Here is a 24,318-nt window from a genome sequence, read left to right as displayed (position 1 = left end):
ATACAGAGGGGAGGATTACAAAATAAAACAGGAAACGAGAAACCCAAAATCACAACAGGTTCAAGAAACGTCATAAATCACCTGATAATAAATTCCCTCAGCACGTCGTGTTGAAGCTCCGTGTTTGTACAGCGGCTCTGAAGTCGTCACAGTCCGTTTGTAGCTTCTTTCATTTTCACCATGTCCAGTGTCCACGTTCTTCTCCAGTGCCCGGATGTTTTGACTCGTCATAAAGCTGAAACAGATTTTGATTCAGCTTGAAGTCAGCGGTTCACATCTGGACGGCTGATCTTCTTCAGCTTGAAGTCAGCGGTTCACATCTGGACGGCTGATCTTCTTCAGGACAAAGAGCGGGTCGAGAGTCGTCCCACGTTCACGCTGACAGTCTCACCTTTCGAGGACGACACGAGGACGACAACGTGCCACCAGTCCTCACGGAGGAGGAGGAGGAGGAGGAGGAAGAGGAGGAGGAAGAGGAGGAGGAGGAGATGGAGGAGGAGGAAGAGGAGGAAGAGGAGATGGAGGAGGAGGAGGAGGAGGAAGAGGAGGAGGCTGTTTTCCCTTCGGCTCCTCTCAAAGTTCACGACTGCTTTGAGTGTCAGGTTTTTACTCCTCATCCATGTGACGGCTGATCTTCTTCTTAGACAGATGCTGATCTTCTTCTTCTGTGAATGTTAAGCAGCTCTTTATAAATACCAAAGATGAAACAGGTCGAGGAGCGAGCGCGTCCCACGCTGAGGGAAAAACCCTCGACGTGCTGATGTAAACCTGTTTTTCCTCCTCCCGCCTCTTTCACCTTTCACCTCCTCCAGTCTCACTGTGCGTCTCCTCGTCTTCTGTCTGTCTCTGTCTGTCTCCTCCTCTCTGACACCATCAGCCCTGCACACTTTGTGTTCATGTTGACTTCCTTTCTTTCAGCCTCGCCTCGTGATTTTTGTGCGGCGCCCTGAGTCAGAGTTGATTCTTAGCCAAACTTTATTAATCATGCTTTACTGTAAACTATTCAAAGGATGTTACTCCTGTTGATTTCATGTTTTATTCCATATGTTACCATCTAAAGAAACACTGATATGAATACTGTCAAAATAAAGGTATTGTTTAGTCATTAAAAATGTTTTAGCTGCTGCTGGTGTATGAATGTTTTGCAGCATATTAAAGACAAAGAACAGCACGTAGTACATATTTCTGAGTTAACGTCAGTCGTTATTTTTAAGGAACAGGCTCGTCGATGTCAGAACACAAATTAAAAATTTCCATTTTCTTCACGCTCGTGTTTTCTTGGCAGCAGCTGAATGTCAGTCACGTTCCTTTGAATGTAATCACAGTCGCACAGTCGCGGTGGTTGCTCCTTATGTTACAGTCACTTCCTTAAAGCCTGACATCACAGTGTCACATTAATAAGACACATGTGATTATATGGTATGAATGATCCAGCACACTTAAGTCATTTCTGTGTCTTTTGGTTACAGACGCTGTCGCCACATTCATACAGAAAACAGTCGACAGACGGATCAGTGTGTGATATCATTCGATTAAAAAAATCAATTCACAGATGTTTCCTCTCACGTTTAAGAACTACAGAGGTCGTTTAATCATCCATTCAGTCTGAAATGTTGAAGTACGGGTTGATTCAAAGCACGACAGCGAATATGAGAACTTTAGTCACGTGGCTGAAGGTTAAATCATCGCTGTGTCATTGTTTTATAAGTTTATTAAAACTTTTACATCTCTGTCAGTTCTCAGTATCAGCTGACCCGTTGGACCGGAGGAGTGCAGAACTTAAATGATGTATGATGTTATTTTGACTGAAACTGGAAGAGTTGGTGGATGTTTTGGTGTCTGGGTTTGGATCTGCCTGATATCTGTTCTGCTCTTCTACGTCGGTCCTACCTGACACCACGCTGCTGCTTCTCAATGTCAAATTTCCAAAGATCCACACCACAAACAGACAAACACTCAGACAGAACAATATGTGCAACTCCAGCCTGTCGTGTTATTTAACTTCCCTTCAGGTGTCGGAAAAAAGTTTTCTGAAATCCGAAAGTTTAAAAAAACATATAAGAGTCCACGTGTCCTCAAACCAGAACCCTCCCCCTGACTCGGCAGCCAGAATCTGCCTCATAACAGATTCATGTCATCTCACATTCATGTCAGCGCTCAGCTCTGCGATGCTTCCTGTCACTTTCTGCGAGTGTAGCCTCAAATAGACGATTTTCTGTGGCAGTTCTGCTTCAGCGGATTTGAAACCGGCACAAGTTAAAACTCCCTGAAGGTGGAGACTTTACAGAAAACAATAGTTCTGCCCTGCAGTGTGCATGTGCCTGTATGCTTTTGAATTTCATTGATAACACGTTTTATTTCCTCAGTGACACCGCAGACGTGAAGATCTGATGTTCTGTGTTTACAGTGTGGAATAAATAAAGCTGGATAAATCTCTCCGCAGTATCAAAGAACGGTGCAACGTTCTCCAGACATTATTGAGATTAAAAGAAAAACAGTTGAGTTAAGTCTGTGAGTGCTGCCTCGCAACGTAAAGATGAATCCACACAATCAATTCAAGGTGAAAAGCAAATGTTCAGTCAAAGTCAGTGATGTAAATGACACATCAGCATGTTGTTGGTTGTTCTGAAGGATGGATTTAAATTTCCCTGCCCTGGAGGCTTTGATTATTCACTGTAGATAAATATCCTTCTATCACCTCCAGATCACTGGGAGCAGGTTTCAACTGATACCTGGTAGAAATGTTGACGGTAAGTGTTCATGTTTGTGTCACAAAGCTGACTCCATGAGATATTCAGGTTTTTAAATCATCATTCTGCTTCAACGTGGAACCACAACCCCCGAACCTTTTGGGAAATTCAACACAAAGACCTTTGACTCCACGTTTCTCTGGTGTTTCACTCTTATGAAACAGAAATGTCTCTGCTAATAACATAATAATGATATCAAGCCCTGCAGCTGTCGAGTGTCAGAACAAAAACACGTTTTGAAGAAATTAATCAGCAGAAACCTTCAGGCAGACTCGCTCCATGTTTCCTGTCCTCCTGACACACAGGGTTCAGCCTGATAGCATTTGTTTCCCGTCAGCACTGCTCGCTCTGACTCTGTCTCCTCTGACAACAGTGTCAGACTTCTTTAAGTTGAACTCACTCACAGGTGGTCAAATAAAGATCTGCTCTGTACAACAGTGGCTCAGGACATTTTATTTCCCATCATATTTGAATGTCGCTCGCTGTGCAGCTTCTATCTGCCACTCTCTGACAGACACGTTGTTTTCCCCGAGCTAAAAGGGATTGAGATGTCGCCCTGCTGGGAAGAAGAGCTGAAATCTACATCACCACCCAGGAGCGTCTTGAACCCTCTCAGAGGGTGCACAGATGGCACAGCAGATATTTTTCAAAAGAGAAGGCAATAAAAATGTGTAATTACATTTTAAAGAAGTTTTCTCGCAACCCCACTCCGAACCAACTGAGCTGAGCGCAGTCAGAAATTAAAAATAACCAGAGCAAGTGGCGCATGACGATTTCTGTCAGGAAAAATCTGATTTAAACTTTCAGCTTCACTTTTGGAAGAAGACTTTCAGAGGAAACAAAAGAATCATTAAGGATTTGTCTAAATCTGTGTTTCTATCTGTGTTTAAGCTCTTTGAGCTACTCACAACATCACATCACTACGTCAGCTCACACCTGATGTTAGAGAGAAAAGTATGTTTTGGAAAATTGTAACCACTTTATTTATGTGGAGGTACCTGAATGTTCACTACATGGACAGTAAATTATACCCTAAGTTAAGTACAGGACTTCTGCCTCGCTGCATCAGACGGAGGTCGGTGTGTTCAGGGTCAAACGCGAGAGAATGCACACAGTAAACATGCAGCAAAGATGGCGGTGTGCAGATGAATGCACACACACACATATTCTGTATATGCATGAGCACAGTGTTTGTTTCTGGACATGTGACCTTATAAAACGTGACAGCAGTTCATCCATGTGTGGCTGCGGCTCAGTCCTGATGACGATAATACACACAGAGGAAAACAGCCGGATACTTCAGCACAGAACGCCTCGAGTACCTGAACAAAGTTTGAACGAGCTTCTTATCGTTTGTGACGATCGCAACAGGAGATGACAAAATGTTTCCATCTGTCTGGTGTCAGAGCGTGGAATACAGATGAAACACAGGTGCATCTCTCAGAGATAATGGGCTGCATCCACAAAACAAACATTTGTAAAGCAACCAATAATCATCGAGCACTCAGACCGTTCACAGCTGCTGAGTGCCTTCACTGGTCAAATGGATGTCCATCCGTCACATCACATCAAAACAGGATTCATGGCGACACCTGAAATGTTTGCAATAATTTGTTTTCTGTGTCATTTGATTTGAGGATTACAGAACTTTGCACTCAAGTGTTAAAGCTGCGCTGGTCGAATACTTGACGTTGGATCACAGAAGGAGTCTGTTGTTATAAAATCATGAAGCGCCTTCTGCTCCTGCACTTTATCCTGCCATGTATGATTCATCGGGCGTGCGATCACTGCAGGCATGAAGCCGGCTTCATCAAAAATGTAAAGAGGGAATTCATTTCATGACACTTTCATATTAGATCACTTGCCCTTCATTAATTTATAATGTGAATGTTTTAATGGTCGAGCCATGTTTGTGGTGACAAAGACTGCAGTGCACGAGTGAAGAACCAAAGTGGGGAGGAAAATAAAGGTTTTAATGGTTTGATGCAGCAGCTGCAGGCTCCGGGTTCTGGGCGGGTTCAGGGTCCAGAGGGACTGCAGGGTTAGAGTGCAGTCGATCGCCTTCTCTGCCAAGGACAAGAGCAGACTGCAGCACAATCATTTGCTCCACAGTGACAGCAATATACCAGATGCTTGCTTATGCTGCACATACAGTCAGCATCGACTCAAGATCTACTGTGTGGGATATGGTGACATCTAGAGGCAGAGCTGCAAACTGCAACCAACTGAATCACCCTCGCCTCACCGTATCATGGTTACTGTGGATATGAAGGTCTCATGTTAGGTTGGGTTGGGTCCGGTTGGTTTGATTTCGTGGACCAGCATTTGTCATTACAAGCCTGTCTCTGACAACGGGAGCAACGTAACTAATCAGCTGAGTATGAAGAAAACAATGATTCATTAACAGGTGATATTAATAAAAACATACCATAGATGATGTTAACCACCTTTAAAGAGGATACAAGAGTCATTAAGACCGGCCTCAAAGTTTGATTTACTGCACGTCAGAAGTTTGATGCATTTTGAGCACGCTGTATTCTCCGACACTCACGGCATGAAATGATGCCGTTGGAAACGTGTACTTATCTCCACTTTCAAGAGAAGCATTAAAAAGAAGTGTGTGTAACGGTGACAGCGGTGCCTTAAAGCTTTGGTAAGAAAAGCTTTTCACACAAAGTTTCCACTTTGAATTTGAACACCTGCTGTGAAGTCCACGTCTCCCTCGGCCTCGGCTCAGCTTCAGCCTGCACAAATGCTGCAAAGCAACTTATTTATCCGAGCTGCCTGAGTCCGATTTGGATTCAATCCTGAGCTGTATCTGTGGAGTGAGCTACATGTGGTTAAAGTGGCTCGCTCGGTGTCACCTTGGCACTGTGTTAATTATTCATTCTCCTCCCCAAACTAAATAGTTTTAAGAAGACAGTTTGTTTCTGTCAGAGATGCTTCTCGCCTCGCTCTCTCCTTCCTTTAAAGCAAACAGAGGTCGTCGTACAAACCTGTAATCAGGTGAGACTGCAGAGTGACCCACCGACGTGAGATTCGATGAACGTTTGAGGGAAAAACCTTGGAACAAAAAGTGAGGAGAGGACCCGAGACGAGGAGGAGAGGAGCAGCAGGAGGGAGGAGCAAAGGAACGAACGAGCATCAACTTCCTACGAACCACGCGGGAACAGAAAACAAGGCCATCATCCGTGCGTTGAAGTGACAGCTGGGGGATGTTTGGCTGCACTTCCAACACTTTGTCTGCTGTCGCTAAAATAGAGCATCTGTCTAAAGCTCCCGAGCCCACTGCTGAAAAGAGGATCAAGAGCTTTTCCGTCAAAGGAGAGCCAAGAAATGCTTCTGTTCTGCCACACACTGCCTCGCTGCTTCACCTGGCAGTCCTCTGTTCAGGCATGACACGGCCACAAAGGGACACTCCGAGGCTTTTGTACAGGAATGTAAGCCGGGCGTTTTAAACTCAGAGGCCGGCACGCCTGCCTCCTTTTTTTCAACCTGAAAACTTAATCAAAGGTTTTATTTCATTTCCAGGACTGTTCTGCTGCAGCCATTCTCACTCAGTGGATGACGTTCCTCTACACACTGAATTCTTCACAGTGAACGCGCCGTGTTTGTGGACAACCATTTAAAGCCTCGATTTCAATTCAGTCTTGTTCTTTTGGAGCCAGAAGTGACCATATTTGGACATGATGACCAACTAACCTTCTCCAATCATGTCGCAAATTACAAACATGCTGACTTTAGACCTGACCAAAGTCTGGCCTGGGAAAACGTTAGGATCCACAGCTGGAAACATTGCTTAAAATGGATGGATGGATGGATCTCCTCGCCTCTCCACAGGGGCGCCCCAGGGCTCGGTGCTGGGGCCCTTTCTATTTGCTATCTACACCACTTCCCTGGGTCCGATTATCCGCTCACATGGCTTTTCCTATCATTGCTATGCAGATGACACTCAGCTCTATCTGTCATGTCCTCCTGAGGACCCCTTGGTCTCTGCACGTGTCTCTGATTTATCCTCTATTTTACTTTAAACGGGACCTGACAGGAGCTGATTGACAGATTTTTGAAAGTCAAATCAAATAAAGTCTTATTATCTAGACAATAAACAGCGTTTATGATACAATTAGACAAAACCGACTATAATAATTGTGTCATCTTGCTTTCCATTTCCTATTTTAAGCTCAACCTGCTGGGCCGTGTGTTATACAGGGGACAGCAGCAGACTTTGTGTACAGACAGGATCAGCTGCTTCTGCTGCACATTCAAAGCACACAGCATGTTGTTGGGTGGCAGCTACAGTGACCATAACATCTTCAGAGTGATAGTACTGCTTATAACTGATGCTTCAACATGTAAGCGGTACTTCCAGTGCTGAAGCTGCTTGAGGTAGAACTCTTTAAACTACTTTAAGCGACATGCACGTATCAGCCGTTCTCCGTAGAGTCTGCTCTGACACCTGAACTCTGACAGGAACAAAGCTGCTATCTCTTATTAGCAGATCATATCAGCTGTCACTAATTAATGTTAATTACGAGAGTAACTTGATCAAATAAAACTCTGCAGGGATCGATCTCTCTCTGGAGGAGAGTCAGTTCAACTTTTATTCAGAATTTATCAATAATTTAGGATAATGTTGGATCGGGACCTTCACTCAGGTAAAGTGGGCCAAATATCTACAGCTGTTAATTCAATGTGTCAGATTATTGATCATCGTTTAGGTAAAAGTGATTATCAGATCAGATCTGCCTCTCAGGACAGGACGGTGGAAGGAAGCTGCTCTTTTCTTCCTCTCAGACGTGATCGACCCGCCCTGCCTCGAGATGATTGACTGTCCCGTCACTGAGGTCGTTCATCTCAGTCAGGACCGGCTTCACGGGGCCTTGGGGAGTTCTTACCTGCTGCAGTGGCCCGGGTTCAAGTCCGGACAGAGACCCTGTGCTGCATGTCATCTCCCCCGTCACTATACTTATATATTTATATCAAGACCAGCTTAACAGAACGGCCATCTTCCAGCAAACATGTTAAATCCTGTGTTTTGTTGCCACCTGAACTCCATCCTGACTTCTTTCTTTGCTTTTGGAATAATTCCTGCAGCTGCTGGACGCTTTGTTCCTTGAACATAAGCACGTGTTGTTTTGGGGCACATGCAGAAATGACTAACGGTGCTGTTAGTCTCAGGACAGTAACATATAATGACCCATCAGTCACGACCTGGTGATGATTTAGCCTGCTCTATAAAACCTGCAGGTACCACCGACTGACGTTGGTGTGAAAGTTCGAGAGTGAATCTGTGAAATATTGAGCTCAGCGTGACATGACGGACAGCCGAGCTGTCCAATCAGCCGAGGTTAAACCATAAAAATTGATTCCTTAAAGTTTTTTTATTGCCTGTTTGTCGGTCCTTTGGGCATCCAGTGATCTCACACCTTCAATTGAAGGATTAAAGCAGCTGCAGCCTGCAGCGTGAACGGCATTATGGGAGCCTTTGACCTACATGTCCTGTGGCAGGATCGTGACGAGGAGGTGAAAATTAAAACTCGTTAACAGGAAGTTATTTCTCTCCACGGTTGACAAACGTACAGCTTTACAGATGCTGAGTCATTGCTTACACGTGTGGAAGCTTTTTGCAGTAAAAGTCACTTTTTGAAATGTCACCAGCAGCAATTTGAGGCTCTCACACACGAGGACGACCGCGGCGTTCACTCAGCGCTCGCAGGAAATAACGTGTTTGGCTCGCTCTGCATCGCAATTGCTGAAATTACGTTTCCTCCCTGTCACCGTCCGTCGTAAACAACAACACAATTTTAATGATTTAAATGTTCGTCACTGGAGGTGACGGAGACACAGAGGCAGACAGAAAATAGCGACGGTCCTCTGTAATTTGTGCCTCTGTGGTCTTTAATCAAGGGTCTGCAGCGTGATCAATCGGGTCCTGGGGACAGGAAGAGGAGGGCTGATGAGAGACAGATGGAGACAGGCTGCATTTATACATCTTATCAAAGTGTGTGTCTGAATGTTGATGAACAGGATCGTGTGCATTATTGCTTCGTCACTTCGGTCACATTTCTGCACCGACTATGAAAAGCAGCCAGTGAAATCAAACATGGCAACACTGCAGATCTAAACTGGTGTGGTCACGTTAGAGCTAACTAAACAATGGCAAGTACACCTAATTCTTTTCATATCTCTAGAACCTTTAGAAAAGGGTGGTCCTCAGAAGTGATGACCACAGAGTTGGTCCCCATTTCAAATGGAAACCAGAAAGTATGTGATAAAACTTGGAATTCACAATTATTGTTTATTTAAAAAATATCTTGAATCTTCCACCCACCTTACTGAGAGCAGAAAGACCTGACATATGGATAAGACATGATCTTAAAATGTGGAAGATTCTGCAACATTGATATTAATCATGGAGTATTTAAGGGGCTGTGTGAGCTCCACAAGACAAGGAAGGCATGCAATGCATCCATATTTCATGAGGATACTACAGACCTGAAGATACAGCTGCTTCCCAGGGACAATATTAAAACAGCAGCGGTCTCAATTAAGGGGCAACACTTTACATTCTTAGTAAATGTCAGAACATTAATCCTCATAAGAGGCTAAATGTGATTCTAGAGCACCAATAATTTAGCTTACAGTACAGACCTACACTGCTTCACATTTCCTGGTCATCATATCAGGCTTTTAGTAATTTTTATCATTTGATTTATCCAAATATGAACTGCTGGGAGGAACTGGTTTTTGTTGTGAATCTGTGTTTGCATTAATGTGAGAGAACACACGTGCAAGAGAATGACCAAAGTACAAAGAACGATGGCATAGAGCAGCAGAACAGATAATGACATCAAGCAATCATCAGACGGTGCACGGCCTCCAAACATCATCATCCTCCCTGCTGCAGCCGGAGGAGCAGACGTCTGCACCGTGTCTGCGCTGATACTACAATAAGCTTCTTCCATTGGCTCTCTGATGTTCTACCAGCCTCTGCGAGCCGCTGTGTGATGAGATGAGATTGTAGGAAGGTGTTGAGCCGGACTCTTTGGAGGTGTACTGACTCTTCCACCCTCATCAGTACCTGCTGAGAAGAAGTGAGTGGGCATGACCTCCCCTTCACAAGTGATTTAGATGCTCCAGATTAGCAGGGAAATGGTTGATTAATTTAATTTAGTAATTAATTACTCCTAATCCAAGGAAAGGAGATGATAGAAGAGTCGTCCCTCGGTGATAGGACTGCCTTTAGCTCGTATTTGCTTCTCAAAAAACACAAAAAATGTTCTCTACCTTTTAATTAACATTCATTACTTGGACCTTAATATTCCATCTTGCAATAAAGACAAACACAGAGCTCTAACATTTTTATTCTCAGTCCAAACAAAGTGGCTGAAACACAGAAAGTCTACATCGACTGATCTGATTTGTGTTCAGTGGAGAGTTTTGTCCAAGCTGGCTGCGAGCCAGTTAGTCATGATGGAAACACTCGTGTGAAGAACCGCAGGACTTTGATTCAGTCGAGTATCCTCTGTTTCTCCGGCTCAACCGCTCACTCATTAATTCGTTGCTGCAGCAATTCCTGTGATTTCACACACACACATACACACACACACACACACACACACACACACACACACACACACACACACACACACACAATGAGTCACCAGGCTTTTCCCTTGTTAGGTTAGCTCAGGTTAAAAATACAGAGACAAGCCTCGAGGCACGGAGGGAAATATATTAAAGTGCAGGAAAAAGCCATTACTGCTGCATCAAATAAATAGTGAAGCTTCAAACGTGCCTGAAATAAAATGTGTGTTCAGCTAATGACCGATTAGAATTCAAACGTTCAATTGACTTTTTAATCAAAGGAACAAAAGCTGTGAAGTGTCGAATATATAAATATCACAGTATTTCACTGCAATACAGTAGAAATTTGGTGATTCCATATGAAGGTTGGTGTTTTGTTCCAAATCTTTTTACACATAATTAACATGAAAATACAACATAAATCTGATTGACTGCGTTTTACTGTAAACTACTGTAAATGTTCATCGTGTTACCTTTTACATTTACTTATCTGTTATATACAGAGAAGGGAATCATATACATTCACACAGGTCGACATGCAGACTGGAGGAGCCGGGCATCAAACCGCCGTTCTACCTCCTGAGCCTGAGACATGAAGTCTAATTTCACAAGTTCAGTATCAGCTTTACTTAAAGGCAGAATTCAGTTGCATTGCGATCTCCTCACATCACCCTCACCAACACATGAGATATTTATTTTGTCTGTGTTGGGCTACTGTAGCTTCTGCAGCTTACATTCATGCTTTTAAAGATCGACTCTGGTGGGACTCGAACCCACAACCTTTGAATTACTTCATGTGTACGTGTCTAGAAGTCCAACGCGCTATCCGTTGCGCCACAGAGCCACACGGCTCAGCAGCAGAAATGTTGACGACGACGCGTCTGATTATTTGTGAAGCATCTTTGAAATAATGAAGTGAGCAGCAGCAGGCGACAGATTAGAGGGATCACTGGAGTCAGGACGCTTTATCCTCTGAGTCTGTAATTCTCTGAAGCAGGCTTCATGTCGATCCGTCCAACAGTTCAGACGTTTCAGTCTGAACCAAAGCGTCCCGAGCAGCCCTCCCTGGAGGCGATAGATAAACTGCAGTATGCACACACAGCGCTGGTATTAATCATTTCCATAGTGACTGCTCATATTTATTTCTTTGTTGTTTATTCTCTCAGTTAAAGCTGCAGGTAGTGCTGACCACAGTGTTTGAATATTGATTTCAGATCAGTCACAGTGACAGGTGAGGTTTTCCTCGGAGCGTCGGGCTGTAAAAGGCCTCGGAGGAGGCGTGAAGTGATGACTGGTCCTCTGGGGATGATCAGCGTGAGGCGTCACGTCAAAGATCAGCTGCAGTCTCAGCGACGTGTTAACCTTTGACCTCTTCACACCCATGGCCTCCTTTCAGGACGCAATCCAGCAAAGCATCAACAGAACAACCGGTTAGGAAGTCAACATCGTGGGAATCTTCAGCACGTTTCCTTTGCAGTGAAGCTGTAAGAGAAAGAGAAGCTACCCAACAAGTCGAATGACAAATGTCAGTAACTGTACAGTTGTCCCTCGCTATAACGCGGTTCACTTTACGCGGACTCGCTGTTTTTTAGTGTAATTTTGCTTTTTTTTTACAGCGTACTGTAACAGTATGAACACGCTTGTGTTCTGTGTCCTGATTAACTAAGGGAGTACTGTACAAAATGCGTGTATAAAGGTGTATAAAAGTGTGTGGTTAGGGGTTTTACGGCCTTAAAACATGTATCATAATTGTAAAACTTACTTCGCAGATTTCGTTTATTGCGGGTTATTTTTAAAACGTATCCCCCGCGATAAACGAGGGACCACTGTACATGCAAACCCTGTGATCTCTATCAGCCCGGGCAGCAGCAGGTTTTTCTGGCCACACAGAACTTCATTTGGCAAAACGACGGCGGTGAGAATTCATTAGATTTTTATGGGAGCTCGCTAACAGTCACTGGCTCGTGATAACGAGGTCAAATTAAATTATAGACCAGCCTTTTTAATTCTTACTCTGGAAGTTAAAAGATTAAACTTCTTTTTTCCCCCTCAGTGAAAACCTCTGAATGTCAAAGAGGTACAACACACACACACACACACACATTATACAACCATTTTACTGAGTTTCTTGTTTTTTAAGGTTCCACTCAGGTTAAGCCCTGAGTTAATATCACTGCCTAGTCCAGCAGCAGTCAGCCCAGCTCGGCGTCTGTCTTTCAGCCTTTTATTTCACCAAGCTCTCACCAACCACTAAAAGTCCCACATTATATCTCCGTCCTCTTCACTCTCTTCTCCTCTGCCATCATGTCCATAGAGGCTGCTGACTGCTGAGCCTGTGAACTTCTCCTTCTTCTTCCTCCCTGTGGTCCACACACTCACAGTTCAAGCAGCCTGGCTACCAGACTGAGCTACTAACATTAGCTACTCTATTGTCCATCTTTGTAACATGTTTACTGAGCAGAGCTAAATGATGAGTTCGAGCAGGACTTCAGACTGAAACAGATCGGCTCTGTACACAAACACCCTGCTGTGAGCGTTCAGTACTCGCCTCAGTGTGCAGCTCCAGTCACCGCCTGACACTTCCTGCACAAACAGAATTATCAGCCAGATGAAACCTGTGACGGCTCCCCACATCCATTCCTAGACAGTCTGCCTCACAGTGTGCTCACGTTAACCTGTGGATACTATTCGTCGCTGCCTTTGTCTGCCATGCTGCCCTCTGTGTCAGCATCATAGACTGCATCCACACTTCCTCCTGCTGCACAAACACAGGCCGACGTATCGCAGACCAGAGGACACGATGCTTCCACTGAGTAACCTCATCATGCAGCTTGTTTCATTCTTCTGCTACTTTCAAGTGTCTGTCCAGTGTTTTATTAATCATGTGCTCTTCATGACTCAGCGCTTTCCGTTCCTGCAAGCCAGCTAGATTGATTGACACCGCTGTATTCCCATGATGCACCCTGGGGTGGCACCTAAATGTTGAATTATGCATCCTGTCAGTCTCTGCCAGGCAGTGTGAAAAAACCTTTCCTCCACCATCAGCACCGACGCTTCTCATAGACGAATAAACAACAGATGACTGTTGATTTAGTTCAGTCCCAGTGTGACGCCACGTTTCCTTCATGTGACGGTGACGGAGGATTTCTGGGATCAACTCACAAAGCTACGAAAGCCTCGAAGCTCTCGGGCTCTGATTTCAGCAGTTGACATCATCTCCTGTGTGGAAAGCAACTTAAAGGCAAAGCAACTAAAGTTCTGGCTCCGGCCTTGGTGTGGTTTTATCTCCCTGATAGCTGAGCTGTGCTGTGTATGTACTTATATTATCCTGACAGTCAAACATTATATAACATGTGACATAAGAGCTCAGGAAGCCTGATGTGTTGCAGACCCTGCACACCTGCACAGGTGGCTTTAGTTACTCTGACACTGAGCTGCAGTTCTGCTGCCTGTTACATTAAATGATGTCACCATGCATATGAACAAACATCCAGACTAAGTCTGCGTCTGAAATGACTTTGACATTCAAGCTCTGTGTGTTCTTGCTGCAAACATCAGAACAAGAATACTACATTTATCTGTGGAGCAGACGTCAAACATCCAGTGGATGCTGGCTGCAGACGTGAGTCAGTGTCTCGGTGTTTGCTGCACAGACCCTCCCTCCCTCCGACTCAGATAAAAGTGTCAACACGCTGCTTCAAATATTCATCGTCCTGCTCTAATCCCAAATAAAATGTTGCTCTAATGAGCCTAATTAGTTTCCGTCCATGACACGATCGGAAACATTCACTGTGCTGCGATGTTTGCTGTGCACTAGTCACGGCTGCAGTGTGATAGCTTCTTTATGGCGTCGAGCAGCCTGTAGTGAAACCTTTACTGCAGCCTGAACGGCCTCATTAACCTTGGGCCGGCCCAGACGCTCGCTAAGAACAAGGAGATTTAATGAAGTGTCAAACTTTACTGTGAGAGTGTGTGTGTGAGAGTGTGTGTGTGTGTGTACGTTTATTACAGAACTCGTTACATAAGGCTGTGTGTTTTATCCACCTGTATGTATCTACCTGTGGTACCTCCTAAAATGTTCCTTATTATAAAAACATCTACTCTTAAGTTTTATTGCACTTTAAGCATTATTTTCAGCTTTCTACTGCACACAAACATGTTTTAATCAGCTGAAACAGTGGAAACGTTATATATAAGCCTCTTATGAACTTCACAGAGTATTAAATAAGTTTCTTAAAGGTCCAGTGTGTGGGTTCTAGTAGCTTCTAGCTGTGTTTTTTAATATGGCCTCAGTCGAGGTTCTGAGTGAGCTGATCCGATACCAAGAGGTGGAGTGAAAACACGGCAGTCCACAGGGGGAGTCACCAGAGATCATCTGTCTTGATGCCTTCAGCCTTTGCTTAAACAAAGTTTGTCTCCTTGCTGTGACGAGCAGCCACACACTGATGATGAGGAACGTCCTGTCACGCAGTGGAAACGAGGCTGTTGATCCTGGTTTCTTTGACACCTCTGCCATGTATAGACTCACTGAGTCCCTGCACTGCCTCTGCCTGTCAGTCTGCTGCTGCAGGATCTGGTTTCAGTTTGCTGAAGGCTCAGTGTGGGTCACTGTAATGTTTCCTCCCTTTGTGTTCGGCCTTACTGGGCAGCGCTCTCAGTCTGGTGTTGAAGGCTGAAATATAAAATTGCGATGTCTGAGTTTGGGACCGACACTAGAATGACACAGCAGCAGCAGCAGATGTTTGTCTTATTAATGCGCAGCAGAGGGTTTCAGCTCATGCTGCATTGCACACACACACACAAGTCAATTTTTTAAATTGAGAGCAACGAGTGGCAACTTGTTACTGGAGTTTCTCCAGCCCTGGAAACAGAGACCACATGCCCTGATGCCTTCACCGCTGCATATTTAAGTCCTGTCTACCCCGAGGACAGAGGCCACAGGAACATCTCAGAGAGACGCTCTGCCATTTCACAAGCCAGCCTGAGCTGCATAATGCAGAATCTAACCGCCTTCATTATCCTCTGCATTCACTCTGACTGTGTGGGAGGTGCGGTCCATGTTGTCTTTGGAAAATGATGATATATTAGACTTATAAAATTATTCTTTAGTCTCAGTGGAGACTGAGACGTTAATTGAATTCTGACTACAGATGAGGCAGCATGGTCCACACATTAGACTGCTGCTGTCACTGTGCTGCTTCTTCCAGACGTGGAAATCTTTAATACGAGGTAGCATGATGGTAACCGAGCCTGTGGCCCACTGAATGTCACTGCAGTATGACGGCGTTGGCTCTGTTGAATTTCTTATGTGGAAATATCCAGTCGGATGGACGTCTCCTCTTCCCCCTGCACTGCATTCTGTCCAGTCTGTTCTCTTAGGTTCAGCTAATGAACCTGTCCAACACACATCAAAAGGTAATGCCCTTGTAAGAGCAGTGTTCCATTTTTAGATATTTCAGCCGCTCAGTGAAGCTTTTAAATCAGGAAATACAGAAAAATACTGTGAAGGAGCTGAAGAGGTGACGGAAGGCGACCAGAGATGTGATTCTGTTTTGGTAAAAGGTCGCAGCAGAGCTTAAAATAAGTGAATGAACCTGTGTTTGTTTGACTTTATGCAAAGTTAACGCTCATGTTAATCACACATACGACGTTAAAAAGACGTCACACTTTCCTCTCTTTCGCCCTCCAACAGAAACACATCCAAATGAATCAGAAATGAGGCGTCTCTGCAAACCCAACATGGGTTCATTAGGCTGCTGCTGAGTGTGTGAACCGACAGAGAGAGAGAGACGAGCAGGATGTAGAAGAGAAGTATCTTGATCTGAACACATCAAGACGAGATGCATCGATCTGATCCGCCGGATTTTTAATGGGACTGGGTATCAAACAGATGTGACCAGTCCACATTAAGTACAGTCTGTCTATCAGTGTCACGAGAAATATTAGAAACATCGATTTTGTTGCCTGCTACATTCTTTCCTCACATGAAGGTCGCACGTAACAACACTTTAATGGAGCCTTATTTCTCCCAGAGATTCAAAGGAACTCATTCATGAAATGACTGAGAGTCTCTGCGATGCTGTAATCCCTCAGCGTGGTGTATGAATAACAGGCTGACGTGCTCAATCATTTTGTGTTTTATCACAACACGTCTTGTTTTCGTGTCTACAGAGTTCTGTTCGTTGGTGAAGGTGGTTGCAGTGGACCGATGAGGTCGAACAAACACACTTCTTTCTTTCTTGGTTGCTTGATTTGATTGTTTCTTATCTTGCATGTCCACCAAGGACGTGATGTTACCTTATGTGTCTATGGCAAAATGAACTGAATTTGTCGTGCATGTGCAATTGCTTTTCCGATGGAGGGTGACCCAACAGGACCCCATAAAGGTGCAAAGATTTACAGGGAAGACTATTAACCTTGACGAAGAGCGTCCTTATTTCGCAGTGTGTTGAAACAACACGGTGAACGGTGTATTTCTGTCAAACTGACGTTATCGCTGCTGCAGCTGAGAGCAGGGAGCAGTTATGACGCCCTGTCAGTGGTTCATTCAAGAGAACAGACCTGTCACGTTTGTTCTTTGGTAACACAACGATCTCTGCAGCAGTGCACACTGACACCTGTGTTAGATTTGGACAAACTCTGAATGTACCATGTCTCACTTATGAAGGATAGGAAGCTCTGAAAAGTTCCAGCTTCACATCACGAGAGTATTTATACATGAAACACCTTGGACGTCCTTCAGCCATCATTTGTCCTCTCTGCTGCTGTCTCCGGTCTCTTACCGCCGAGCTCCCGTCCTCAGTTTGAACTCGTTGCTTCAGGATGGTGGATGAACTTTTGTCTTTCGTCCCAGCAGAACTAAACTGCACTGAACAAGGCGGAAACGTAGCTGCAGTGCTCTCACCTACGGTGAGTGATGCCTTTCTCAACTATGTTCGCCCTTCTGCAGCGGCTACAAGCTACATCTGAGAAATTCACTTTTTCTCAGCGGCCTCCTTTTTGCTTCACAATTAAAGTAAAAAAGACAAAGACTTTGCTCTTAACCGTTACTGTGCTAGAACCTTTAACCTTTAACAGTCAAAGTGGTTCTTCTGGGTCATTGGACCCTCTGACCGTCACTGTGTCAACACATTCAGGTGGGAAATGCTCATCCAGTGAACTTGACTTTGTAGCATCAGAGTTTTATTGTGAAGGAGGTCTAAAGGAAGTGGACACTGATCCAAACCATCAAAGATGAACACAACCTGAGGCTTCTTTGTTTTCAGAGAAGAACGGATGAAGCTTCATGAAGCTTTGCTTTCAGCGCTCTGAAAATGAATCAAAATGTGAACTGCATGTCCTGGTTGCTGTTGCCTTCAGGCAGGTCCAGAGTGTACGGACTGTTTCCCCAGTACTGGCCATCTCTTTCATCACCACAGGATATATTCTCAAAAACTTCCTGAGGCTAAAAGCTGAGTTAGAAGAAACTCCTAAAACTAAGGACGTCAGTCCAAAGCACTGGATTATGCATCTAAACATGATTCCTCACACTCGTTTGTATTGATGAATATTTTATTTTTCAATCACTGTCAGCCAGTCATTGTAGCCATAGTGAGCATGCTCACATTAGTAATCACACAGGGTCAGAAATGTTTGTCTGGGAGCTTTTGATTCCTCGTGGTTAGAGAAAAACCTCGAACCTTCCAGCAAAGCCTCAAATGAGGCGACAACACGACACTCACACAGACTAAATACCATTAGACACTTAACAAGGGACAGGTGAGACCAATCAGGGTGGGACAGAATCAAAACTGGCGGGAAAACAAGACAAAGCCAGGAAGTAAAGACACATACGACACAAGGAGAGGGGAGATTTACAAAATAAAACAGGAAACACTCCACTATAATTTATTTATTTGTTGATTTATTTATTTCCTTTCTTGTTGATGTGCTCTCAGTTTGTATGAGTGTAGTTCCACTCTGTGCTGTCCTCTGTGTCTTCATGTTGGTCACTTGTCTTGCATTACTGTATATACAGATTAAAGAAGATGGAAAGAGTTATTGACCTTCAGAGTCACCTTAGCATCTGTGCTTTTGAAATGAAGGTGAAGGAGCCACAGCTTATTTATATTTCTGTAATTCGTTGATTTTGCTGCACCACCTCCTCAGGTGATGAGGGCACTGACTGCGAGCTGGAGCACATGATGCACGGCGATGCACAGGCTGCAAACTCTACAATCAAAGTTTGAGGACACTGAATGAAGTGCAAGGAAGGCTGACACACTGCACACACACCTAAACACACACACACACACAAAAATACACACACACACACACTCACACAAAGTGTCTATAAATAGTCCGGGCTGTTACCAACAGAGCAGAGTTATTAATATTCAAGGTCTGAGTGTAATTTTCACTCTAATTAAAAGAAAGACTCTGCTGCTGAATCTGAATCACCACCGACCTGTACAACACACACACACACACACACACACACACACACACACACACACACTCAAACAGGCACACACACACACACACACACACACACACACTCGCACTCAAACAGGCACACACAGCACACACACACACAGCCAGAACAGCAGGTACACACACACACAAAGAAGTAAACAGATACACACTGGCTTGCATGAATACAAACAAACAAATTAAAGCTCTGTCACAGCACACACACACACACACACACACACACAAACACACACATTCATTATATTAACACACACATGCCAAAACATTTGCATATGCAAATCACTCATACATACAAGTGTGCAGTTAATACACAAACACACACACACACACACACACACACACACACACACACACACACACCTCAGTCTCGTTTTGCAAAATAAATTAACCGCTAATGAAAACACTCAGGGTCAAGATTCTGAGACACAACTCAATCATACACACACACACAGACACACACACACACACACACACACACACTGGCGTTTCAATTACATTACACACTGGCGGCTAATTGCTGAAGCGATGGATTCTGTAATGACTTCTCAGAGAAAAGCAGAATTAACATGCAGAGAATGTTTCAGCTGCAATGATCCAATGACCAGCACACACACACACACACACACACGCACACACACACACACACACGCACACACACACACGCTCACACACACACACAGACACACAAACAGCATGCAAACATTAAACAAACATAAACCATGAAACCCCACCCAAAAAACAAAAACAAAAAACGACACATGTACACACACACAACAATGACACACACAGATCAACAAACACACACACACACACACACACACACACACACACAGTTCAGCTGAAGGGCTTCGGGGACGGAGCCAGCGAGGCTGCTAATGTTGCCGTCTTGGTTTGTGGTTATTAAAATGCCTGGAAATGGCCGTAATGAAATAGTTGTGGATTAAAGTTTGCTAATGCGGGAAGGAAGCATGACCGCTCTTTCATAATGGAACCAGGCCCAGAAGGCTCAGCAGATTATTGGTTTTTATTTGGAGTTCTAAATTAACAGCAGAACAGCATGGTGGCTTTTATCACAATCGTGTTTATCCCGCTGATGTTCTGTAGCTCTGCTAATTATAGTTAAAGGGGAAGTTAGAGAGTTAATTGTTTTGCACCAGTGGTGACGAACGGGGCTGTTTGTGCTCGCCTCGTTTTTCCCTCCTCGTGTTGTTTTTCACATCTGTCACTTCTTTTTCTGTCCAAACGTTTTGAACTGGGGAGAAACCTGCAGCTCCGAGCCTCCAATGACCTGAAATAACAGGTTTGTAAAGTGAATCATTGTGCTGAGCTCCACCAGTCTGAGGCTAATATCAGAAATATAAATGAAAGTTGAGTTCTTTGTTCTGTGGTGGATCGGAGGGATGAGAAGGGAAAATACAGCCAAACAACAGAGGCAGCTGCTGTTTCTCCAGGTTATCTTAAAAAAAGAGGCATGTCATTTGGTGTTGCTCGTATGTTTGTGACACGTTATTGCTGCAAACTCGATTCACCGGAGTGTATTCATGCCTCTCTCTGCTTATCTGCCCAACAGTCGAAGAATAGAAGACATTTTGTTCATGTGCTGAGGTCACGTGAGGAGGTGCATTGAAAAGCTGTGAGGGATTTGAAAACTCCTGCACTCTGAGCTCGGCTTCAGGGGTCACACTAAAGTACTGAGAGGTCAAAAGATCATTAATAAAGTCATAAAAGATTAAAAAAACACATTTCTCTTCATCTTCAGGCCTGTGAGACTTATTCAAATGAACTGATCTTTGCTTTAAGGGCTCACAGCTCATAGAAAAGACTGAGATAAGTATATATACTTAATATAGAAAATGTAATATACACACACATACTGCACACATGTAGTTGCAACATTAATATTTCAGTCTGCTGATTGATTTATGTGACGTGTTTCACTTGAAGTTTTTCATCATTTCTTTCTTTGACTGGTTTGGTGATGTTGCAGTTGAGACTGGTCTGGACTTAAACAGAGTTTTATGCACATACACATTCTCTGAGCAGCATTTAAATGCAGAGATGTATAAAGTACTGGAGTAAAGGAGTGGAGTAGAAGTACAAGTGCTATATCAAAAAACTGACTTGAGTAGAAGTTGAAGTGTTCTTTAAACGCCATACTTAAGTAAAAGTACTAAAAATTGTACTTAAGTATTGCAAGTAGAAGTATGTAAAAAATTGCTACTCAAGTACTGAAAGTAAAAGTACAAGTAAAAGTACAAGTACAAGTACTGTTGTTTATATTATTTCAAATATTTATTAAGGCACAACTTCTAATGTTACAGTGTTACAATGTTCATGGTAGAGTTCTGTGAAAAAAGTACAGATACTGCATTTTAGTACTTAAGTAAAGTACTTAAGTAGTTCCACTTCGTTACTATACATCTCTGTTTAAATGACTGTTTGTGAACACAGCAGGCCTGTCTCAGTGTCTCTCAGCTTCTTACTGTTTGATGCTCAGCTTTATACTGCAGAGTGAAGCTCCCTGGGAAATTACATTCCTACCTCTCATCCTTCTCATTACTATTGCAATGTCAAACTAGTGTAACAGTGAGGGCGGCGGCGGCGAGGGAGGTGGACAGGCCGGGTCTGCAACAATGAGACAACGTCAGCGTGAGCGTCTCTGAACACTCAGAAAGGAGCTTCCCCGCTCACAGTCATTCTTCTGACACTTCTCGGAGATGAAGCTTTTCTCTGCTCCTCATAATGAGTCATTTGCTGCCCATCAGCAGCAGCAGCAGCACAGCCAGAGGGAGGTGATGGAGCTGTGTGAATGTGAATGAGAAAAGCCCACAGAAGTGAGATTTCTCCTCCATTCACCTCGATATGTTGGTCAGGTTCAGCTGCAGCCATTTGAAATACATCCACAGAGGCATAGACCTGTCTGCTGTCAGCTGAAGCTCACACAACAAATTCACCTCTTACATCTGCAAACTTCAGGTTTGTATATTCTGTGGATGTAGGCATCATGTCAGGACAGATGGCCTCCACCCAAACCGCCTCCGTGACCTTCAAACAACAAAACATTTTGCTCACGTTTATGTGTGTGAATGTGTGAGATGGACAGATTATTACGAACAGCTACAGTATGAATTATGAATCAGAGTTATTGTGGAAACGAGCTTGCAGTTCATGAGTGTTCAGTAATTAGTCGAGTATCCTCACATCGTCACGCAGATGAAGGGCTGCTGGTATGTAATTATCTGTGGCTGTATTTTTCCTTTTGTCTTAATTATGAAATTCTTGTAAATAAATTCAGAGTTGTTTGAAATTTCGGGCGGAGGGTCAGAGATGTTCTCGCTCGTCTCCAGATGTTTCTCTCTGACTCCGTCTCCGTTTCAAATCAATCTTTAGGTTTGCTCTGATTTGCATAACATGAATACACAATAGTGAGTCAGCATTCATACAGAACAGGAGTCTGGGTCTCAGACAGACTCATGAATTGACTGTTATGAATAATTAAGACGGTACGGCATTTTATTTTGGGCGACTCTCGGGGGAAATCAGCAGATTGGACGGCTCTCACGCTCTCTCTGTTCTTCTTCGACTGAAACCAGTTCTTCCTTTCTTTGACTCAAAGTCACACAGGCCGGAGGTTAGTTGGACTTTAGTCACCGTCATCTTGCTTTTTAAGACATTTCCGTCTGTCATCTTTCCCAAATCATTAAAGCGTGTTGTGTTAATACTTCCAAAATGAAGCATCTTAAAGAACGTTGGGAGGTTGGTGCAGGGCTGTGGAAGCAAGCAGCACTGACATGACTGTATCAGGAGAGTAATAGCAATCACAGGTTATAATGTCTGCACTGTGCCAGGTGTACAGCTACTTCAGCTGTAATCAGAGTCATTCATTAATGTAGTTTTCACTGAAACGTACCAGCAGGTCAGCCTTCAATCACTGTGAGCTGCTGCTGCGTCTGTGCTTTAAGATGTTGAGTAATCATTAATATTGAAAAGTTGCAGATGTCCAGTGTGGCAGTCTTAAACAATAAAGTCATGTTAAATATAATTCTGTACGTTTAGGAAGCAGTGATGGTGGTACAAAGGTTTACTTGGCTGTCAGTTGTCCCTGTGGCTTGACCTCCTGGAAATCTTGTTTCTGCGTCCTTGAGTGTTTTAACTTCTCCATGCAGTGATGCACAGTACTCCAGGACCCTGTGGCATCACCGCTGGGCTCTCCTGCTTGTCTGGGATCGGGTCACGGTGGCGGCAGGTTAAGCAGGACATCCCAGACATCCGTCTTTCCAGCAACTTTCAAGCAAGGACATGCAATCACTCCAGCAAGTTCTAGTCCACCCTGGGGTCTCCTTCCAGCTGGACGTGCCTCGAAAACTTCCTAAGGAGGGTAAATCTGAGCCCAGACAGGACAGATACAACATCTGCATTAAAGTAGACAATCTCCTCACCCTGAGATCAACTCAAACAACCCCGGCAGAGACAAGGGGCAGCCATGGAAGAGTTCAACACCCTGAAAACATCTTTGGCGTTATGTAAAGAACAGGGACATTCAACTTGGTTATATAGAGACTAGATGGCACATAGCAATGGTCAGTACCCAATAATCCCCAAAAGGATTCCCTGGGACACAAAACACATGACTGGATGGTCAAACTCCCATGAGACCCCAGCAACAGAGTAAAGAGCTCGCCCAGTTCTGCTTTTCAGTTTGTTATGAAGTTACTTTTTCATAAATATGTCCCAACAATAGGCTTTGTTTCAAGCAAGCAGGTGCCCAGTTCAAGTTTCAGCTGAAGTGCCTCAGTGATTCCTGAAGACTCCCCACATGGCTCAAAGTGTGGAGAACACACATGATGCCTCTTCAGCTCACTTTCTTCTCTCTTCTCACGTTGTTAACGTCTCATCGTGTTTCGTTATCATCAGCTGTGGAGTCACGGCTTTGCCAGAGAAGCAAACATCACACCAGCACTAATCTAACCCTGCTACCGCTCATTTCTTTCCAGCTAAGCCAATCGTTTCGGTACCAGTGCCAGAGCCTCTATGTGTATGTAAATACGTCACAACTGTTAACCAGCAGGCCAAGCTTTCATTTCACCACTGATATGGTACTCAGAGTTCTTTATAGCAGTGCCAAAGAGCCGGCGTGTCTGCGTCTGTGTAAATCTTATCACTGTCTGCCACAGGGACAAATGCAGCATATTAGCATTGACGCTCCACAATAGCAGCATTCACGGCTGCAATGGTTTCCAAACATTGCAAATCAGACCAGAGGGAGCGTGATGAAGCAGGAGGTAAGACACAAAGGAAGGAGAGGAAAGAAAAATAAAGAAAGAGGAGCGAGGAAATGAGAAAACCTGGAAAGACAGAAGGAGGAGAAAGTAAAAGACGGACTGTCCAACAGGAAGACACAATGTCTGAGATAAAATGGGAATGAGAGGGTGTCGAGCTGGACATCTCTTGGCTCTTGTTGCTGTCCAGAGAGGCCAGGTTTTCCCATTAACACTCTCAAAATAACAGC

General features: G+C 44.1%; 1 non-coding gene across 1 annotated transcript; it reads right to left on the bottom strand.

Annotated features, from left to right (window-relative positions):
• Positions 1–11,089: 11,089 nt before the first annotated feature.
• On the bottom strand, positions 11,090–11,181 carry trnar-ucu (transfer RNA arginine (anticodon UCU)). The gene is given in 2 exon segments: positions 11,090–11,125; positions 11,145–11,181. It is a non-coding gene; the product is annotated as a tRNA-Arg (tRNA).
• Positions 11,182–24,318: the final 13,137 nt, after the last annotated feature.

This window comes from Larimichthys crocea, chromosome VII (assembly GCF_000972845.2).
Source record: "Larimichthys crocea isolate SSNF chromosome VII, L_crocea_2.0, whole genome shotgun sequence".
NCBI lineage: Eukaryota > Metazoa > Chordata > Actinopteri > Sciaenidae > Larimichthys > Larimichthys crocea.
The sequence above is the reverse complement of the archived record's forward strand: the minus strand, read 5'-3'. Positions and strand labels throughout refer to the sequence as shown.